General features: G+C 40.9%; 2 long non-coding RNA genes across 5 annotated transcripts; both read left to right on the forward strand.

The window, feature by feature from the left end:
* Window positions 1–2,260: 2,260 nt before the first annotated feature.
* Window positions 2,261–6,402, forward strand: LOC139435184 (uncharacterized). Its single transcript, XR_011644446.1, has 5 exons — window positions 2,261–2,439; window positions 3,566–3,707; window positions 4,463–4,962; window positions 5,234–5,339; window positions 5,951–6,402. It is a non-coding gene; the product is annotated as an uncharacterized lncRNA (long non-coding RNA).
* Window positions 6,403–20,182: 13,780 nt separating this feature from the next.
* LOC139435186 (uncharacterized) lies at window positions 20,183–21,996 on the forward strand. 4 transcript variants are annotated; one of them, XR_011644450.1, is made up of 5 exons: window positions 20,183–20,320; window positions 20,868–20,981; window positions 21,337–21,545; window positions 21,660–21,786; window positions 21,869–21,996. It is a non-coding gene; the product is annotated as an uncharacterized lncRNA (long non-coding RNA). The 4 variants fall into 4 exon arrangements; XR_011644448.1 differs by lacking the exon at window positions 20,183–20,320 and adding an exon at window positions 20,592–20,714; XR_011644449.1 differs by lacking the exon at window positions 20,183–20,320 and adding an exon at window positions 20,592–20,714 and having other exon boundaries at window positions 21,345–21,545.
* Window positions 21,997–22,914: the final 918 nt, after the last annotated feature.

Genomic DNA, 22,914 nt, shown 5'->3' on the forward strand with positions numbered 1-22,914 from the left:
TCAGGCTGCAGATCATTGAACAGGAATCCCCAAAACTTTAAGAACAAGCTGCTCACAGACAGGGCGCCCTCTAGTGGCAGCACATGCTCTACTGTAGAGCTATTTGTAAATAAAACCGTTTATGTGCTGTCAAAACCCTCCTATTGTCTTCGTTCCCCCCCCCCCCTTACTTTGGTGTTCGCGGTCAAATTTGACCGGTCCTGTTTTAACTGCTATTACATTAACACAAAAACCATTAATCATCACCACATTTCAATTACAGTTTTTCTCAATCGCTAAACCCACAATTTAGAATCAAAATTCCTTTCATCAAACCAACAGCACAGCCATCGAAACAGAAAACCATTTCTCTACAACAGTATACCATTTATCATTGATATCACACACAATGCAGATGCTAAGCAGTGTTTTGCAAAACAGATCACACAATTCTCTAACTGAAGTTACAATTCTCTACACAAACATCAAAAATCTTTTGTGTAACTCATGTCTACAAAACAAAATAATCTTCTCACAGTGGATAACACTTACTCCTCATAAACGTAGACCATAGCTACACTAATTGACACCCCAGATAGCAAAAGATGTTAAATCAACGTTGAATTATGGTCAAAAATGTTGATTTTTGGTTAAGGTTGAAGATTGATGGTGGATCAACCTTAAATGTTGAAAAGATGTCATTGAATCAACGTTGTATTGTGGTCGAATTTAATGATTGAAATGCCAACATTGAATCAATGTTGAATCTATGCTGTTTGCCTTTTCTTTTCTTTTTTCCTCGATGGGGGAGGGAGGGGGGTACTTTGTAGGGGGGGGGGGGGTGTAGTCTGTGTGTGGGGGTGGGAGAAATATCCCACATAAATCCGAAAAAAGTGTTGAGGCCAAAATTGACCACCTAAAAATAATTAGGAGCACGTTTCAGGCCATTTGGATTCTATTGGTAGTACTTTGTAGTGACACTATTTTGGGTCCCTAACATTCATTGAGCTAGGGATGATAGTCAGCTCTTCAGCCATACCTGCCAACCTCACACCGTGCGATAACAGGAGATTCTTTTTCCAGGGGGGGGGATACATTTTTAACAGAGTAGATGTAATTTCCAGTATTCTGGTGGATTTCGGGAGTTTGACACTTTTATCAGGCTTTACTTACATAGGATCCATTAAAAAGTTAAAAGTAGCAATAAAAGAGCCACATTTAATAATAACCACTAATTACTTAAAAATGACTATCTCTTTAAAATTGCATTGGACTGGAGTTTATCCAGACATAAAGTGACAGTAAAAGAGTAACATTCCCATTCTCTCAGAAAGAGAGTTTTTTTTGGGGTGTGTGTGTCAGAATCAAAGTGTGTGTGTGTGTGTGTGTGTGTGTGTGAGCGCGTGTGTGTGTGCGTGCGCGTGTGCATGCCTCACATTTTAAATTAAGCACCATATGTTGAGGACAATGGGTTGTGATTTTTTTTAAAATTATTATTATGTGTAAATCTTCTTAAGTTTGTGCGTAATGACAAAAACATATAAAAGTTACCTTTGGACAGAGACTACAAGGAGTGGAGCAGTCCAAATGTCCCATAATATCCTATTTTAACCTAGTGGTACACCGTAAAAAAAATGTATTGTACTGTATTATTTTACAGACCTTTCTTGTTTTTCTATATTACGTGTAAATACCATAAAAGTAAATTACTTTTATTTAAAATAAATAAAGGTTTTATTCTGTAAATTGGTTTGATGAGAAATTATCGTTTTTTTACAGGATAATTCCATTGTTTAATTGTCTTGAATGTTAAATTACTTTGAATTCTATGTAAAAACACATAAAATACACATCATTTTACTGCATGTAAAATGAAGGCAACTGTCTTTTTTTTGTTGCAGTAAAACCTTATATTTAATATAACTAAATGTAAAACAACAACAAAATAACTGTATTCTGTACTGTTGTAGAATAAAAAGAAATCTTATTATAAAACATCTCTTAAATGTTAAATAAATGTATGCATCTTCACAAAAAATGTAATATATTGCAGAAATACCCAAAAATGATTTTGTGTAAATAAAGTAGCTTTCATAGTAGGCTATATTAAAATAGTTAACTGTAAAATAAATAAAAAACGTAAAATGTATGTAAAAAGCTACGCCACTTGAAATGGAATCCAGCCATACAATGGCAGACAAGACAAGCAGGATTGGAATGAGTCCACAACACTCCTGATTGGTTGATATAAACGTCATCGAAAAAACCTGCCAATGAGAACTATCCGCGCCTTTCAATCCAATTTGAAACTTCCACGTCAGTTTGAGCGGCTCTCCTGTGGAGTTACAGGTGTCTGTATATCTGCTCACGAGTTTATGGACTAATATCGGGATAGTTTTACATCTACACGTTAAATATGGGCATCGGGACGTCAACAGAGAACAGAAGACTTGAGATCTGGTGAGTCCTGCAACTTTAATGGAGTTAAACATGTATTTAGATAATCCTTAGTTTGTGAATGTTTAATTCTGTATTTAAGGTTACGTTTCTTCTTCTAGTTCAGTGAGTTTTGAGTGATGAGACATATATTTTAAGGGAATCTGTGGAATCTCAGCTTTCATATGATACGTTTGTGCAGATAGCATGAAGTAAAAAAGATCGCTTTTGCCAGTTATGTGCTAAAGTATCGTTAGCCCCGTTAGCTGTTAGACTTGTGTTTCGTTTAGTTAAAAATGGTTAATATCGTCAGTTAGCTGAGTTTCTTCCCGTTAAGTAAGCATCATTAATAGGTTGTTACATTTTAAGAAGTCCTGAGATGCTGTTTCTTGCAAGATGTCCCACCGGCGGGACAATCGGTGGCTGCTAACGTTAGCTTACAGCTTATTGCAGTGCTGCCGCCACCCTCTCGTCTCCAACGCGGGACGATTATACATGCACGTGCAGCAGGGTGTCACAGTGTTGTCGCCAATCTTATTGTAAAGTTTCACAGCTTTTGTACTGCGGAATCCAGTTTGTTAATGTTCAGTAGCCAACAGCTATCATAGCATAAACTGCTAACCACTAACGTTTGGCTAACTTGCTAGTTAGCTCTGCTCTATATATTACAAGCTAACATGATTAGCTAATGTCACACTGTGTGAACTAAAATAGTTGTTGTATTACTACATCATACATGCTTGGTCTGCTAAAATGATTATTTTTAACAAAATTATCATTAAAGTATTTTTTTGCATTTGCATCACACTTGGCATAAACTATTTTAGTTCATCAATTAGAACTGGAGAATTAAAATAATGATTTGTGGTAATCAAAAACAATGTATTTAAAGAAACACTAGGAATAACATAAGAAATAATACAGATAATTGTTTACCCATGTTGTGCCTTAGAAGTGTAGTGATAGTTAAAGAAAGTTAAAATGAAAATTGGTGTTGATCAAAAACAGGTTAATTGAGGAATTCCTGGAGGTAATTTATTGCAAAGATATTTACAATTTAAACTAATTTGGGTCACTTTTGACGCATGTTGGTTGTATGTTGTGTAACAAAGGGTTACCATGACAGCTGTGATGTTCACTCTTTTGACAGAGCACAGTGGACAGTGAAGACTATGGAACAGAACATGTGATGGCTTTGTGTGGAAAGCTGCTGAAGCCAGCCGGTGACTCATCAGTGTCTCCAGGCAGCACCCAGCTATTCTTCCATCTTGCAGATGAAAATACTTTGATATGTGAGTAATAACTAACTTGTCTCTAACATAATATTGAATGTCAGTGTTTCCCCTAGGTTTACTGCTGATATATTCTTTAAATCCTCTGGAGCAGAGAGAGGAGCTGTGGATTATTGTTATTTATTAATGCATCAGTGTTTCTTAGGGTCAAAAACACTAAACTCAACTTGAAATGAAAGCGTTTAGTTTATTTAATAAAAGAGCTCATGTTCAATGTGAAAAGTGACCGTGGATATAGATTATTTGCAATTTGGTGCTATATATATTTAAAAAAAAAAAAAAAAATAATAATAATAATACAAAAATATATATGGGTTAGGGTTAACCCTATCCAGTAGTTCGTTTTTAGGGTAAGCACCACTGTTTTTTTATTGAGGTAACATTAACAAAATTAACAAAAGGTAACTGTTGTTACCCCTTCTAAACTTATGAAATAATGAGAAAAATATGAACGACTCTTCATAGAGCCATGTCCACACAGCTTTAAAGTCGTAGGAAGCTGAAGCATTACATTCGTGCCAACGGCTAGTTGTCGTTTCTACGGTATTAGAAAGTTGGTGTTCTGGAAGGTTTAGCATAGGATCAATGCCCTTGGGATGCTCTCAATAACTGTTTTACAATTATTATTTTTGTGTTTTGTGTAACCCTGCTTCAAAGGTCCATCATACAAGATGTAGGGGATCTATTGGCAGCTGCTGATAATAACATCCATCATTATGGTTTACTAATAGTTATCACTTCACTTCCCCCTCCAGCACCTGGACACAGCAGGAACCTACGCCAGGATCCTGTTTGTGGTCTTCAGCTCCGCCTTCAACACCATCATCCCGGCTCTGCTGCAGTACAAGTTCTCCCAGCTGCGCGTGCCCGACTCCACCTGCAGCTGGATCACAGACTTCCTGTCTGACAGGAAGCAGCACGTGAGGCTGGGGAAACACCTCTCTGACTCCCGGACCATCAGCATCGGTTCCCCTCAAGGCTGCGTTCTTTCCCCTCTGCTCTTCTCCCTGTACACCAACAGCTGCACATCCAGTCACCAGTCTATCAAGCTCTCTCCATCAGGACCAGAACCTCTCTCCATCAGGATCAAAACCTCTCTCCATCAGGACCAGAACCTCTCTCCATCAGGACCAGAACCTCTCTCCATCAGGACCAGAACCTCTCGCCACCTCAACAAGGCCTGCTCCCCCCCACTGACACTTTACCTCAGCCACAATGCAGACTCTATGCATTACATAATGGAGATCACAGGATGGTAAATAATGCAATGTTTAAATATTGCTTACTGCACATATTTTATATTCTATAATTTATTGCATTCTATTTCGATGTAAAATACTGCTTTATTTTATTGCTATCTTACTATTTTTATTAGTGTTCTTAATATAGTTTGCTATCTGTGTACTTTTTTTTTATTTAATTTTTTTATTTGTATGTATGCACCACGAAACCTAGTCAAATTCCTTGTACGTGTGAATCTACCTGGCAATAAACCCGTTACTGATTCTGATCTGTTTGTCCTCTAGGTTGCACTGCCACGTCTACAGTAGCGCAGAATGGACAGAGGAAACATGATTGGCCCTCAAGTTTTTTGCAGCCAACATACATTATCCTACAACTTGGGATAGGAGGGTGAGTGAACAAGCTATCCATTGGTTGGAACCTACCATTGTTAGACATACTAAATCCTGCACACTGCTCCTTCAAATTGACAATGTGAACATATGTCGCCATTTTGTAAATCTTGTTATTTTCTGCAAACTACTACTAAGTTTAGGGAATGAGGTGTGACGGATGGTTATTCAGAACAGAATTATGCTCTTTGTGAGCCATATAATACCAACTACTGAGTTTGAATCCAACTCCTATAATGCATTTTATGTCTCTTTTCTGCCCTTGTTTCATGTCTCTCTGTAATCCCCTGTTGAAGAATAAAGCATGAACTTAATCTAACAAAAAAGTTTAGGTTGGAATCAGCTGATGGTGAAGCTATAAGAAATAAACCAAAAAAAGACAACCTAATTGGTGAGCTTTAGAGGTGCTCGGGTGCAAATGTTATTACCTGGATAGAGCCAGGCTAGCCGTTTGCTCCTCTTTCCAGTCCAGTCTTTTAGCAAACTGGCTGCTGACTGTAGCTTGTGTTACTGTACAGAGTGAGAGTGATTTTCTTATTATAACAGAAGTTCTATGGGATACACACACTCTCTCTTCCTCACGCTTATTTTTGTAATCTTGTCTTTCAGCTGCTGCTCGGCAGTTCGACCGCAAGCTGACCCACAATGGCTTCAGTGAAACTGTGAAGAAGTGGCTTCGTTATGCTCCAGAGCGCGAGGGAGGCATCCCAAGGAACACAAGTGAAATGAACACAAGTTAAACAAGCGCAAGTCTAACTTAGGGTACCCCACCACACTCTGTGTTTTCCTTGTGCATACAGTACAAAGGTTACCGCCTCATAGACAATACTGTTCTTTCATGGACAATAGACTGTTGTTCTTACTGTCTTCATGGAAGACTTGAAGCTTCAGGCTGTTCTTGTTTGGAGTTGCACCAATGGTTCTTACACACCCTCTTTTTTATGGGGGTATCTTGTGTCACTGTATATTTGCACATGCGATGTGTCCTCTGCATTTATTCCACAGCGTTTGGGGAGCAATAACGGGTTAAGAGTCTTGCTCAGGGACGCATTGCTGCCTGTTTTCAAAAAATAAATTTGAATATTAAAATCATGTTTTCTGTCATTTTTAGTTTGATTTCACACATTTTGGGAAATATGGTAATTCAAGGTAATTTTGAACAAGCTAATACAACCGTCTGCCAACAATACATGGTGAAGTGTGTGTTTACAAGTTTGGACCACTTCATTCAGTACAGTATTGATGTTGCACTTGTTAATGGTCTGTTAAGATGTAGACCTATATGCAGAAAACTCACTGGTGAAAAACATTCACTTTCTTAATGTGTTACAGTATGCTTAGAAAAGTTGAATATTTGAAAGTAAGTTTTACATTTAGATGATGGTTGAATCAATATTGATTCGTAACACTGATTCAATATAAAATCAACTAAAATGTATATGTAGATTCCCATTTGGATGATGGTTGAATCAATATTGATTCCTAACACTGATTTCAATATAAAATCAACTAAAATGTATATGTAGATTCCCATTTGGATGATGGTTGAATCAATGTTGATTCCTAACATTGATTCAATGTCAAATCAACCAAAAATGTGCGTGTAGATTCCTATTTAGATGATGGTTGAATCAACATTGATTATATGTCAGTTATGGTTGAAAGTCCAACGTTTATTCAACATTAAAACAATTTGCGCTTTCTGTTTAATTTCAATGTCCGGGTTTCAACATGGATTCAATATTTCTGCCTAACCATATTTCAACATTGATTCAATCATATTTTGCTATCTGGGACTTGATGTGCAAAATATTAACACTTGTTATCAGTCAATCACCCCATTCAAAAAGGTAACTGCATGGAATGTACTGTATACCTTACAGTAATGATGTTAATGTTAGCTGATATCAATGACTTTCCTATAGTAATTGTAATTAGTGAGAATCCTATAAAAGACCTCCCTCACTTCAGTAAGATGTTTGTGTGAACAAAATGGCTGATCGAGTAGGTAGAGGAGCTCTGAGAGGAAGAGGGAACCCTGTTGTTCAGCGAGGAAGAGGGAGGGCTGATGTTCACAGAGGAAGAGGGAGGGCTGATGTTCAGAGAGGAAGAGGGAACCCTGATGTTCACAGAGGAAGAGGGAACCCTGATGTTCACAGAGGAAGAAGGAACCCTGTTGTTCAGAGAGGAAGAGGGAACCCTGTTGTTCACAGAGGAAGAGGGAACCCTGATGTTCACAGAGGAAGAGGGAACCCTGATGTTCACAGAGGAAGAGGGAACCCTGATGTTCAGAGAGGAAGAGGGAGGGCTGTACGTATGCGTGGTGGAAGAGTTGAAAGGGGACCAATGCGAACAGTAGTTTCGGACAACACCCGTGCAACTATTGTGGACCACGTCATAAACCATGGCATGTCCCTCAGTGAGGCTGGCCAAAGGGTTCAGCCCAATATACGGAGATCAACAGTGGCATCCATTATTAGGATCTTCAGGCACGGAAATAGGTAAGCTACTGTAACCCTTTTTTACAGCACTTCATGCATTGTTATTTTTATATATTTTTTATGTATTTTTATTTTTATGATCACTGTTTTTATATTACAGTACATAACATTCTCAAATATGTATTGATAGAACTGAAAGAGCACCCCGCTCTGGTGGCAGAGGAAAGGCCTTTACTCCAGAACAAGAGACTGCCATTGTTGATATGGTTGTGGCCAACAATGAAATCCGCTTGAGGGAGATTCAGGCCAGAATAATTGCAGACCAGGATGTCTTCAGTAACATTCCATCTATCAGTGTTGCAACCATTGACCGGGTGTTAAAGAGGCACCACCTCAGAATGAAACAGATCTATAAGGTTCCTTTTGAACGCAACTCTGACCGTGTGAAGGAATTAAGGCACCGGTATGTACAGGTAAGGACCTCAATCACAGTGATGGCTTGCCTATATTTTTAGTATGTCAGACTGCTTACAGTAATGTAAAACGGTCCTCTGTTTGTTTCATTTTCTTTAGCGAATGATGGAGCTGGAAGGCAATGCATTACCACATGTTTTTCTATATGTGGATGAAGCAGGCTTCAACCTCTCCAAAGTGAGGAGACGTGGGAGGAACCTTATTGGGAAAAGAGCAACAGTCTTTGTTCCAGGCCAAAGGGGAGGAAACATAACATTGTGTGCGGCTATCTCGACACAAGGCGTCCTTGCTCACATCCCTCTAATGGGAGCATATAACACGCAACGTGTCCTTGCCTTCCTGGATGTCCTGTATGACCGACTGGTGCCACCAGAAGAGAGGGATCGAGTGAGGTTGGTTCACGTGGTCATATGGGACAATGTGGCATTCCACCACTCTCGTGACGTGAGGGCGTGGTTTGAGGCTCATCCACACATGGCCATGGAGTTCCTCCCTCCATACTCCCCATTTCTAAACCCCATTGAGGAGTTCTTCTCTGCCTGGAGATGGAAGGTTTGTGACCATCATCCTCATCCCTTTTGGACGCAATGAATGCTGGCTGTCGGGACATCTCTGCGGAATCCTGTCATGGGTGGTGTCGACACGCAAGGAGATATTTCCCACGCTGCCTTGCAAGGGAAGACATACGCTGTGATGTAGATGAGGCTATGTGGCCAGACAGAGGCCAAAGAGCAGATCAGTAAAGCTATATAGATCTCATTCTCTGCTTTACGGCTGATTTACATTTACCCATGTTATTTTTTTCCCAGTGTATTGCTATTCATCTTTTGTTTCTGTTACGGTGCTCTTCTGAAAATGAGACAATAAAAACAATGAAATAGTTACAGTAACATACTGTTTTTCATATATGTAAGTTTGTTTCTCCCAACTTGTCAGTTTTCCGTTCAGTTTCCAATATCGATAGCTTGAGGTTTGTGTATTGATGATTGTAGTCAGTATTTAGTGTGCCACTTAGTAATGACTGTTCAAATAGTCTTCTACTGAGCTGACAAATGTTTGTTATTGGAGAAGGTATCTGGTTTTGGAAGGGGTATTTTTAGTTTTGAGTGCCTTAGAGCACCTTGCAAGAAATGTATATTGTTATGGTAGAATGTGTTATTATGGTGACCGGAGTTTCAGTTATGAAAACACATTTGTCTCATTAGAGGACAATTTGTTCTGTTTCGATCGACTTATTCTTTTTTGTGACCAGTATTTTCAGTTTTGGTCATGTAAGTGCATTTTGCAAAAGATATTCAGAGTTATGGCAAGTGTGTTTCTGTTTCGATGGCTGTGCTGTTGGTTTGATGAAAGGAATTTTGATTCTAAATAGTGGGTTTAGCGATTGAGAAAAACTGTAACACCCTTTCAAACTGTACATATTGTATCAGACTACTGGTATACATGAACAACTGCAGTTAATAGAAATGTGTCAAATTGTTCTGTGTGTGTGTGTGCTAGGTGTGATTCACATGGGGGGATTGGGCACATAAGGGGGGGAACACATCTAGAGAGAGTGTGTGTGTGTGTGTGTGTGTGTGTGTGTGTGTGTGTGTGTGTGTGTGTGTGTGTGTGTGTGTGTGTGTGTGTGTGTGTGTGTGTGTGTGTGTGTGTGTGTGTGTGTGTGTGTGTGTGTGTGTGTGTGTGTGTGTGTGTGTGTGTGTGTTTGTGTGTGTTTTATCTGATCCGGATGGTTACTAATTCCTTTTCTTTATGGCGGTCATTTTTGACCGGGAACACCAGGGGTGTTACAAAGTTGGCTAAATCATCCAAAATGCAATGAAAGTGTGATCAGCAATGTTATATGTTCAAATGTCTACTGTGAAGGATATCATAAAGCCTTAATGCAATCGAATGTAAAACAAAAAAGTTATGATTGATGAAAGTAGTAAATCGGTCAGATTTGACCCGAAGACAACAGGAGGGTTAAGTAGTAGCAGTGACTGGCCAGAAACTCATATTTAAGAATATGAGGGTTATTCAACTTGACAGTTTCTACTAAGAAATCATTTAATATAAACAAGTTCATGAACTTTGGAAATATGAAAACAGAGTTATCATTACACAAGGTAAAAACTAGTTTGGATAGTAAATTCAATACAGACGACTTGTGTAACTTGCAAGAATGTGTATTGTAATTATATAAAATACAACAAACTTTATTGTTTGCATGGACACGAAAAAAAAAGATGAGCTCATCCGAGGTTCACATCACCCCACCTGTGCTGGGGAGCTCCCCAATGTGTCCATGCTCACCTACCACCCAGTGTTCAGAAGAACATTACAACAGATTGAAAAATCATACATAGGCCTATAGATATGATGACTGCAACACTTATACTAGCAGGAGTTACCTAATGCGTCTTTATACAAAATGGAAGAACAGCAGTTCATAAAACAGAAAGAGATTATCTGCACCATGAGGGTTGATTGTACTCTTGACAATGAGAAAGTAAAAACTTCTTCGAAAGCTAGTTAGCTAACAATGGCTATCAGCTTGGAGTAACAGATTACATGTAATGGGATTACACAGTGGCGTCGCCTGGTCTGGGCATCCGGGGACTTTGGCCGGATCTCAAGATCAATAATTTTTCACAACATAATTAGTATTTTTTTTAAATGTCAGGATCTATTCGTCTGTCATACCAAGCATACGTTATAGCTCTCAGGAATAATATGACAGTACAAGTACTTTTGGGTCTCTGTTTGTCATTCAAGTATTTGTGTGTGTGTGTGTGTGTGTGTGTGTGTGTGTGTGTGTGTGTGTGTGTGTGTGTGTGTGTGTGTGTGTGTGTGTGTGTGTGTGTGTGTGTGTGTGTGTGTGTGTGTGTGTGTGTGTGTGTGTGTTAGGCAAAGCAATGACATTCTGGTTGCAGCTGAGGATAAAGTCCCGTCTGGTTTCTGGTCCCGGATCGGACCTCACGGCCTACCGTAGCTACTGTGTCACAGCTCTTCTGATTCGACACAAGCTACCTAAAGAGGCAGTGGTGGAGTTCCAGGTAAGTGCTTCTGACCAGAGGTGGGAAGTAACTAAGTACATTTATTGAAGTACCGTTAGGACTGTCACGATAATTCATTTTATTGGACGATAAATGTTCCTGAAAATTATTGTGATAAACGATAATATTGTCATATACATATAACACATTGTCTTACAAGCAAAATAAAACTCATTAAAACAACAGTCAAGTGTACAGTCCACTGTCCATACAAAGGGTTAGGGTTACAAAGGCACTTTGTACTTTTACTCCACTACAATTTAGAGGTGAATAATGTAATTTGACTGCATTACATGTGCTTAATACCTTTAGTTACTTCCCATACTTGGATAATCAACCCTTATATCATACTTTAGTTCCACCTGGAGTAGCTGCACCTTTACCAGCTTTGAGAACACTTTAATGATCAATCATTATAAAACATATCATATATGTTATTCTGAAATGGACCAATCTGCACAATCACTACTTTGACTGCCGCTACTTTAACTATATTTTGATGATAATACTTTTCTACTTTTACTTGAGTAACATTTTTGAATGCAGGACTTTTACCTGCAACATATTATTCTCTGGTACTTCTACATTTACTAAAGTACAATATCTGGGCGTGTGCATGCGTGTGAACCAAATCATTCTGCCCCCTGTTAACCTAAACATGGGTGTCACCGCTATGTTCCCACCCTCACAGGTGCATGACTGGTTGCAGAGAACCACAGCGACTGACGGTACCACCATCCGGCTAACCAGCTCCAAGGCGGCAGGGCATACCTTCACCCTCAGCCAGCAAGAGGACGAGGTAGGTCATTATATCATTCTTGAAATGGGACGACAGTCTTTTGTGTATTAGGGGTTGAACAGAGTTATGATGAGGTGTTTCTTTTGTCTCTTTTTTCATGTGCATGTTCCACCGTATCTTTGAAGCTGCTGGAGTGCTATTTCTGCCATGTGAGGGCAGAAGCCACCAAAGGCCTGACCTCAGGGCAGGGCAGGTTCTTTGTGGACTGTGGCGGCAACCCACTGAACAACCTCTACTCTGACCTGCAGCGCCTGAGAAAGAAGTGAGTGACTTACTCAACGAGCATGTTTCAAACTGGGGAATAAGAGCTTTGCAAAAATGCATACTGCCAAGGCACTCATAGCAGTCCTCCATCAACACAGGTATTTGCCACAAGAACCTGGGGCTGCGGTGGACGAGACGCCCTCCTCCTCCGAGACGCCCTCCTCCTCCGAGACGCCCTCCTCCTCCGAGACGCCCTCTTCCGCCGAGACGCCCTCCACCTCCACAGGACCGGCCAGGTATGAGTTCAGACGAGTCAGCTGGCTGTTATTTTGAGTAGAGGGGTGCCATATGGGAACTTCCTGTGATGATGTAAAATTATTTAATGATTTCACAGTTTGAACTCCAAAAACGCTGTAATTGTTGTTGTTGTCTATTACTGTGGGACTCATGGCAGATATAGAAATGCTCAATGCAGAGCAATATAAAAGGAAAACGTACTATGTTGCAAATGTATTATCTTTTCAATTTACACACGGCATCTATTGCACGTCTGTCCGTCCTGGGAGAGGGATCCCTCCTCTGTTGCTCTCCCTGAGGTTTCTCCCATTTTTCCCTTTAAACTGGGTTTTCTTTGGAAGTTTTTCCTTGTACGATGTGAGGGTCTAAGGACAGAGGGTGTCGTATTGTCATACTGATATTCTGTACACACTGTGAAGACCACTGAGACAAATGTAACATTTGTGATATTGGGCTATATAAATAAACATTGATTGATACTGTTTTATGTGCGCTAACCCTGCAGAGGTAAATTATGTTGTGGGATCAATAGAATACTGCCTTCACTATGTTTAGACTATTGCTTGGTATACAGCAGAGTGGAGGCCCACTTTCAACTGCATCAGATGCCCGCTCGCTGTGTCCTTCTCATGTAGGGTGAACTGTTGGCCAGTGAGCGGCCCTGCAGTAGCGTTAATAGACATGGTGTTTATTTTCCCCCTCCAGGCTGCCAACACCGCCTGTAACCGTGGGCATTCAGTGGGACAGGTTTTTGGAGGCCTTTCCTGTCTCTCTGCACTCTGTGGCGCCGAGTAAGAGGCTGTGTGTAGGGGCCGGCTTCCCCGCATACAGGCCCTTGTATAGGAAGTGGAGGAATGTGCAGCTCCTGGAGAGAACGTCCTACATTCTCAGTAAGGATTTTGCACTCAGGCAGTGTTGTGTTCCCCTTTTCTTCTTTTTCCCTTGATTGCACTGCTTACTCGTTTAACTCGTCACACACAGGTCAGACAATGGGCAGGCAAGCCACACAACCGACCGAGGAGGCGGTGCGACGGGCCCTCACCAAGAAGCGCTGGGTTAGCAACACCCCCTCCGTACAGGATGTTGTGCGTGGATGGGTCGCTCCTCGAGACGCGCCAACATCCAGTCAGAGCCTTATCTGCTCTATTTCAGAGCAGAGCTGGCGTGGGCTTGCTGTCCGGGACTTTGGGGGGAGAAGGGCAAAGGTGAGTGCCACTGCCTATATGGTGTGAAATGCAGGCTCATTTAAAAAAGGTAAATGGTTTGAATGTCTGCATAAACACTAACGCCCTTCTCTATGTTCCTATTGAAGGTGTAGTCGCCTCATGTCCCATGGACAAAGGGGATGTCATGTGCGATTACCACGGCACCCTTATCTCAGAAGCTGAGTGACGTCGAAGGGAAGGCTCCATCTACCGCTTCTTTTTTAAGGAGTTGTGCATTGACGCCTCCTCCCGTTGTGACTGCCACCCTGAAGTGGAGACATATGGACGCCTCCTGAATCACTCCAGGAAGCGTCCCAACCTAAAGCCCAGAAGGTTTGACCTGACCTTCCCAGATGGCCCCAGAGAGCTGTTAGTGTTCCTCGCCCTGCAGAACATTAAGATTGGAGAGGAACTCCTCTGGGATTATGGCGTGACCAGGGCGTCATTTGGAGGAGAAGGGCAAGAGTCTGCCTGGTTGGATATGTGGTGTCCCTGCTGTGTTCCCACATTGCCTCACAGGTGCATGACTGGGTGCAGAGAACGCCAGGGACTGACGGTACCACCATCCGGCTAACCAGCAACAAGGCGGCAGAGTGACGGTCACTCTTTTGTGTATTAGGGGTTGAACAGAGTCATGACGAGGTGTTTTTTTGTCTCTTTGTTTTATTTTTATGTTCCTCCTGTATCTCTGAAGCTGCTGGAGTGCTATTTCTGCCATGTGAGGGCAGAAGCCACCAAAGGCCTGACCTCAGGGCAGGGCAGGTTCTTTGTGGACGGTGGCGTTAACCCACTGACCAACCTCTACTCGGACGAGCGCCTGAGAAAGAAGTGAGTGACTTACTCAACGAGCATGTTTCAAACTGGGGAATGCCCACTGCCAAGACACTCATAGCAGTCCTCCATCAACACAGGTATTTGCCACAAGAACCTGGGGCTGCGGTGGACATATGGGAACTTTCCGTGTTTTTAGCCAGTGTTGGATTGTAATAGATATTATATATCATATTATTATGCTGTACTTTACATGAATATCAAACAAATTAACTGTGCTACTTAACACTTGTACTCCACTACATTTCAGATACATGCATATCTGTAAATATATATGTATACATCTATATAATGTATATTAAGTTATTGGTTTGTTTTGTGTGTCAAATATGTGTTACCTGTCGTGGCCAATCAACACCTTTTTTGTAATTTACCGACCTGGAACACTACATTGTATATGTTGCTTGGAGCCCGCATGAAAAGGGGCCTGAGTAACTTTCAATGTCTGCTGCTACTAGTGTTGTTATCCATTTGCAACCTCCATATTCATGTTTTTGTAAATAGTTTCATAAGTTGTGTGTCAAAGTTAAGCAACTGTTCACTGCAAAACGAGTAAGCATATGGAAAACTGTTCAATATATGTTAGAGTCTGCTTGAACGGGGCCTAATTTCATATTGATTTGTTAAAAATATGCTTATTCAAAAACACGTGCAGTTTTTTTTGTATTTGGGCGTCATTTAAAGCAACCTATCACATTTGTGTGCAATTCATCCATAAACTCTTTATCATCGATGGAACAACATATACACACACTCTCACAGACTACCCAGTAAGAGACGGCCTGACACACACACTGAGACTATCTGTATTCGTCAACCATGTTATAAACTCAGAAGGGCTAAACAACATCAAATAATACATTTATTAACTGCATTTATTACATTTAGCTGTAGCTTTTATAAACAAAAAAGAGATATTGATCGGTCGTTGAACCAGTGAATTAATGAAAAACATGAGATATATATATATATATGTGTACAACTATTATTATAATATGTGTTCTGTTTTATTCTAAACTTGTATGTATTCATTTATACAATCATTTATGTTTTAGCATATTTATTAATGCATTTCTTTATTTTATTTATTCATTCATGTATTTCTTTAGTTTTAAGTGTTCATTACTGTGCATTGTCCCTGCCAAATAAACGATTAAATGAAATGAAAAATCTCTACATGTATTTATTTATTGCTGTATTTATGTATGTATTGCTATACTCTAGACATGCACATATGTATAATTATATTATTCGTTAAGTGTCTAAGTGTGGTTTAAAGTGAAATGATAAAAAGTTACTGGGTAGATCAAAGTTTATTTGAATACAACATTTTTTTATAGAATATACATTTGTACATAGAATGTGGTGCTGGAGTGGGTAGGAGAACAGGGTTTCCCTGGGTGGCTCCTAGTCCTTCTGCTTGTCCTCTCCCTCTTCAGCCTTCTGTTGGATAATAAAAGAGAAAATGGTTATCTATCTATTGTCAGACACTGTACTCAAAATGTGTAATATACTTGATTATTGTCTTTAATTACCTCAAATTGAGGGGGCTTGCCTCATCCCCCTTCTTCTTGTTCTCCTCTTCGTGTTCCCCCTCAACCTTCTGTTGGATAATAAAAGAGAAAATGGTTATCTATATATCACCTACATTGTTAAAAACTGGCATACTAATTTGTAATCGTACATACCTCATACTGATGCCGAGTCCTCTTTGAAGTCTGTCAGTTTGGGGCTCTGCTTAGGCTCATTCGCATACTTTGCTTTCTCTGTTGGCACACAAAATAAAAAAACATTTTTAATCAACTTGTCACATTGGGATTCATACATAGTCATATTGTGCTAGAGATTTTGATTACCTTTTTATAATCTAACTGGCCTAAACTATATATAGACTAAAAATGTGTAATTATACATGAATATTGTCTTTAATTACGTGAGATTAAGGTGGCGTGCTTTCTTCCTCGTCCTTCTTGTTGTTATTCTTCTTCTTCTTCTTTTTCTTCCCTCCATCTTCCCGATCAACTGCCTGTTGGATAATAAAAGAGACACTAGTTATATCTATATATCACATACATTGTCAAAAACTGGCATACTAATGAGTAATCATACATACATCACACTGATGCAGAGTCCTCGTTGAGGTCGTCTCCTGTGCCTGTTCAAACAGGAGACGACCTTTGCGGGCCTGTTTGATGGTGAGGTCCATGGCGTAGTATTTGTCTGATGTAGCCGTGTCATGGCACATGAACCTGGCCATGCTGTGTCGCTCCTCTGAGTCTTCCCCATGCCTGTCTCTGGCCTAAAGCAGACAAAGGCAGAAAAGACACGAGCATAGTTAAAAGTTTAGGTGAGGTTGTGAGCACAAGTAGATGAGTTGCAGTATTTATAAGTGTATATTCACTTACAAAGGTTGCCATGGCGGTCCGCAGACTGGTGAAGGTGGGCACCCCCCTCAGATTCATCTCCAGCCAGGCCATCGGCAGATATCTTGTGAGGAGAGAACTCGGGCTGGCATTGGTATTGAAAAATACGTACTTTGGCTTTGCACTCCCTGCCGTCAATCTAATTTTCATCTGGATGCTGCTCAGCAGCCATCCATACTCCTGGCTGCTGAGCAGCATCTTGGCCAAGCCGAAACTCTGGTTAGTTTTGTGCTCCTCAACCTATTGGGAATCAGAATCACAATTTAGTTTACACATAGGCTACAAGGAAAGTGCCTTGAATATACTTTGAACAAACATGATAAATCAAGTTCTTACTTTCAGCAGGTAGTCGCCCTTCTCCGGGCAGTGCACTGCCTTGGTGACCTGCCCATCGGTCATGTTTAAAAACACTCCAAGGTGGTGACCGTAGAGAGCGAGGCCAAGAAGCCAGTGACATACCCAAATAGCTTCCACTGGTCCATATTGAAGTGTTGGACTTCCAGTTTTGCTGCAATGACAAGGGAAATAAAAGATGTATTATTTCATCCATTTATTTGAATTGCTACATCACCCTGTTAATTATAACAGATGGATTATAACTTACAGAGGAGTTTGGGGATTGCCAATAGTGCCAGCCTGCGGCACTCGCATAGCTCCTCCATGGAGTGAAGGGTAGCCTCCTTCTTCTCCCTCACGTGCATGGCGTGAATGGCAAGTGGCCGTGCCCACGACCTGATGGATGCTCTCAGCTCCCTGATGGCCTTAACAATGTTCGTGTTGCTGACACACGAGGACCAGGCCCACCTTAACCTGCCATCAGGCCCTGGGGCTGATAGGTTTTGTAGGCCCCCTATTTAAACAACAAATTAAAGTCATTTATAGCCTCGGCAGGCTCTGTGATCGCACTTCTCCACTCTGCTCTACGCGCGCCTGGTCCTCTCCTCCAGATGCGTGATGTATCGGGCCTCCCTCATGTATTTGTCCGGTTGCCGTTGGCTCCCCTCCATGTAGCAAGTCCTCGTCGTCCTCTCCATCTCCTCCAACAGATAATGTCCCTCCTGTCTGTTTTTCCTCTCCCGCTACTCCATCGCTATCAGAACCAGACGGCCTACTTGGCTCCGAGGCCCCGCGGCCGGCACCGCTACTGCTCGGTACAGAACTCATCTGTCCTTCCTCCTCATCCTGGCCTACAGGTTTAAAATAACTTGTAAGCTTCGGCATTTTTTGTAATAGCTGCTTGTCTCGAAACTCCTTTTCCCTCAAGAATTTCCTTTCCCGTGCGCCACTCTCAAACTTTTTCTTCTCAAACTTTTTCTCCTAAACAACCTTCATCTGTCACTCAATCACTCGCAATTTGAATAAGTCACATGTGAAACATATTCTCATTCTGATTGGCTGTTGAGTGGTGCCCACTGACTGTTTCGGAGTCATCTTGTTTGAGAAAAATATCTGGAATCCATCGATTTGATTGATTAGCGGAGCAAATGATTAAAATACTACGGAGGGAAGATATTTTCGTTTGGATTACTGATCTGGGGGAAGCTCGCGAGTGTGTGTGTTTGTGTATTTTTGCGTTTGTGTGTATTGTGTTGGAAAACACTCACGAGAAACACAGGCTGTTGTTCTGCCTGCTGTGACGTCAAGTTACTCCGTTCTCCGCTTGTAATTATGCCGAAGCTTCAAAGTTGTATTTATCATCTGAATTTGCCGAAACAATTTTAATATTCTGAAAGCCAAGACTTTGTTTATTTGAAATCAGATGAAAACAAACTGTAACGGACCCTGCCGTGTTATCTATGATTACTATACGCCTTACATTCATAATGTCAGCCGGAGGGAAGAGGGAGTGAGTGGTGAGTGAGTGGCGAGTGAGAGCTGTCATCTTCCCTTTACAAGCTTCAAAAATGTATTTATCGTGTGATTTTGGAAATAATAAAAGTTTCTGAAAGCCAAGACTTTGTTTATTTAAATGTTTTTTTAAAACATCCGAAATATAAAAAAAAAAAATTTCAATAATTTTTTTTTTTAAAACTTTTGTATTGGCTCATGATAGGCCCCTGATCTCCGTAGGCCCAGGTCAGCCCGAGCATTAAGGCCCTGACGAGGACGTAGGTGGGGTCTCTTGAAAGAAAAACAGGAACTGACACACATTCTTGAGGTAATGCAATGTTGTGGAGAGGGCCATTGAGCATTATCTTAGATGTGACACCCATCTACAATAAAAAGACACAAGCACAAGATCAAAATTAGCCCTCCTGTTATACTAGTTTTAGCAAAAATATTGTCCTGGCTATCAATGAAATCAACATTTAGTGCAATTGAGTTATTCACCTCTGTGTGTGTGTGTGTGTGTGTGTGTGTGTGTGTGTGTGTGTGTGTGTGTGTGTGTGTGTGTGTGTGTGTGTGTGTGTGTGTGTGTGTGTGTGTGTGTGTGTGTGTGTGTGTGTGTGTGTGTGTGTGTGTGTGTGTGTGTGTGTGTGTGGCAGGAGCGTGTGTGTGTCTGTCTGTGTGGGTGTCTGTGTGTGTGTGTGTCTGAGAAAAACTATGTACAGTTGGGCTGAAATGTATGAAGGTAGATATGGTGCAAAATGCGAGAGCGTGAAAACCTGATGTGAGCACTTGCAGAAAAAAAATCTGAGTTTGTGTGCATACATTTACACTTGTAAAAAATATCCACGTAACTGTGAACCAAATTTACACTTGTAAAAAATATCCACGTAACTGTGAACCAAATTTACACTTGTAAAAAATATCCACGTAACTGTGAACCAAATTTGAAGTCACAGAAGAAAAAAATAAGTTGTGTAGCTTGTAGAAAAAAAATGAACTTAGTGATGAAATGTTCACTTGAAGAAAAATACATATTTTTTAAATATATTTTCCATTACAACTGCAACTTTATTTATTACAACCTCTCAAATCAGTCATTACAACTTGACGAATCTGCTCTGTGGCAGTATAAATCGACGAATCTGCGGTCTTGACTTTTGCTACACTTCTTGCGATAAATGTGTCGCAAAAGTAATTTTCACCTGTAGATGTGGGGGGAGGGAGGGGGGTTCATAGACATATAAAGAGTAGACGCCGCATTGGCTGCTGGGGCGCAAGAAATACGGCCGCCATCTTGGACCGGTCATCCTACCCATATTGTACAGACATTCTACCCATAGACAGCAGAGGTTTCAAGATGCCAGAGCACTGTGCAGCATATTGCTGTGCAAATCGGCGGACGATTGCGAACAGGGGTCGGGGGATTACTTTTCACAAGTAAGATTCAACATTATAATTGGTTGTATTTTGTAAATATAATATTATTGTACTGTATTGATGTCCGCCAGCGAAATCGTAGCCAGCAAACATTATGTTCATGGCCAACTGAGACTTTATAAATCGCTGCTGTAACAAGTGAATTTCCCCGTTGTGGGATGAATAAAGTAAAATCTAATCTAATCTATCTAGGAAGAAGAAGGAAGAAAATAAGCTTGACCTCCTTCTTAAAATGTTTTTGTGTTGACTCTCAAATCTCCCGTTTTCACTGCAAGCGAGTCATCCGTGATTTGCAGTGAGCATTTTAAGCAGGACGAGTTTGACAGGACAGATTGTCCGACTCAGAGATGGTGTTATTCCCTCCATCTTCAGCTTCCCGGTTCACCTCCAAAGAGTAGGTGTATCATCATAAGGTTATTAGCATTCATAAATGTAAATATTCTATTATCAATAACAGGGCAGGGTGAAATACGTGTGTGTGTGTGTGTGTGTGTGTGTGTGTGTGTGTGTGTGTGTGTGTTTCAAGTATTCTGCTTTTTCATTTTAGCCAGAAAAGGGCAGGACTACGTCTCCTTCCAGAAAAGCTGAAGAGAGCCTGTCTGTGGCCCCTCAGGACGACCCAGAAGCTTCAACCTCACACTCACAACCTCAGCCTAATGATGTGAGTATTTCTATTTTCAACATCATATCATAATGGTCCTAGACAAAGTCAAATCTCTCTTGTTTGCTGCCACTCATATTAAACACACTCACAAATAAACACATACACACACAATTGAAGACATGTTGAACATGCATTCCTGGCACACTCACACACGCGCTCGCACACACACACACACACACACACACACACACACACACACACACACACACACACACACACACACACACGCATGATGCTGGCAGTGGCTTTGACAGGTGATGACTATAAGAAATAATGTGCCATACTCTAGTTGTGTCAAAGTGATGTGTGTGAAGTCAAACATCACTCAAACCATGTTCATCCCTCTTTCTAGGATCATAGCTATGTCTCGCCTGCTTCTCCTACTGCTCTTAAGGCCAGACTCAATGAAGCTTTAGCAAGAGTGGAGAGTCTCGAGCGAGAGAGGAAGAATGCCATGGCTAGAGAAAAGAGGGCAAAGACCACAGTGAGGAGTCTTTTGGGGGATTTGAGGGAAAAGAACCTCATTAATGAAGAACTCAAAGAGGCTTGATTTCTACTCAGGTAAAATGAAATTAGCACTTTGAAATTCATGTACATCTTACTCTTACACTCTTTATTAAACTCCTTTGTTATTATATGAAGGGGACTTATTAATTTTTTCTCATACAATTTCAGATCTTCAAATAGACTTGAAGGCAAAGCAGGGCCATGAGTACTCAAAGGACCACAGAGAATGTGCCCTCACACTCCATCTACATGGTCCAAAGGCATACAAATACCTCAGAGAGACTACAACAAAAAGGTAGTCTTAATGTTGTTCAATTTCATTTTTGGAAATTACGGTTGCAAATACGTTAAATAGCTACTTCTCAATTTTTTTACAGGTGGCTGTGTTCGGTGGATGGCAAGCCTGGCCTGAACAAGATGATGCTGGATATGCTGGAGAGAAGATGCCAGGAAGACCAGGCTAAACATGGATGTGTTTCACTCATGTTGGATGACATGGCCATCAGAAAACATGTTCAATATAATCCACATAACCAGTCAATGTCTGCTTTTGTAGACATGGGTGATGGAAACAATGAGACCGATACTGCTACTGAGGCTCTTGTGTTCATGGTGGTTGGCTTACACGGACATTGGAAGGCTCCCATTGCATATTACCTGACGAAGTCTTTGTCACCTGAAACACAAAGGGTCCTAATCTAAATCTAAAATCTAATCTAATCTATCTAGGAAGAAGAACGAAGAAAATAAGCTTGACCTCCTTCTTAAAATGTTTTTGTGTTGACTCTCAAATCTCCCGTTTTTATTTTGATGGTTTCCCAAAGACAAAGATATGAGAAAGCAACACATCCTCACTCCCAGGTCGGCCTATGTTGACGTTATGTCAAGTCCCCTGCCGGCTTTTTCCAACGCAAGGGGGGGGGCCTTAGCCTCCATTTTCAACGCAAGGGGGGGGGGCCTTAGCGTCCATTTTCAGTTTTCCGGGATGTCCATGTGCTTCTATGGACGCTCATGGAAGCACGGCATTCATTTGTGTCGACTGCCCTTAAAGGCAATGTGAGCGTCCATTCTCATTGGATAGCGGAGAATTGTACACCTGGAAGTAAGTATTCCCCTTACTGACGATTGATTTTACAGTGATATCTGCACTACTCATCGACTAAAAAACACCAGATTATCCTTGTTAATTACACAACATTGATTGGTTTAAATTGTGTGCAATGCTTTTGTATTTTTCCCCTTCGATTCGGAGAAACAAATCTTTTTTCGGAGTAAATGATGGCAGAAGACACTACACTACCCAGAATCCCCAGCTATCATTTCTCCCTGCAGAAAAAGAAAACATGGCCGAACTTCGTTTTATTCTGGGTGTAAAATGCCTATTTTAAAGTTAGTTTGGCCATTAAAATGCGTTTTGATGTCA

Source organism: Pseudochaenichthys georgianus, chromosome 2 (assembly GCF_902827115.2).
Source record: "Pseudochaenichthys georgianus chromosome 2, fPseGeo1.2, whole genome shotgun sequence".
In the NCBI taxonomy this organism is placed as follows: Eukaryota; Metazoa; Chordata; class Actinopteri; order Perciformes; family Channichthyidae; genus Pseudochaenichthys; species Pseudochaenichthys georgianus.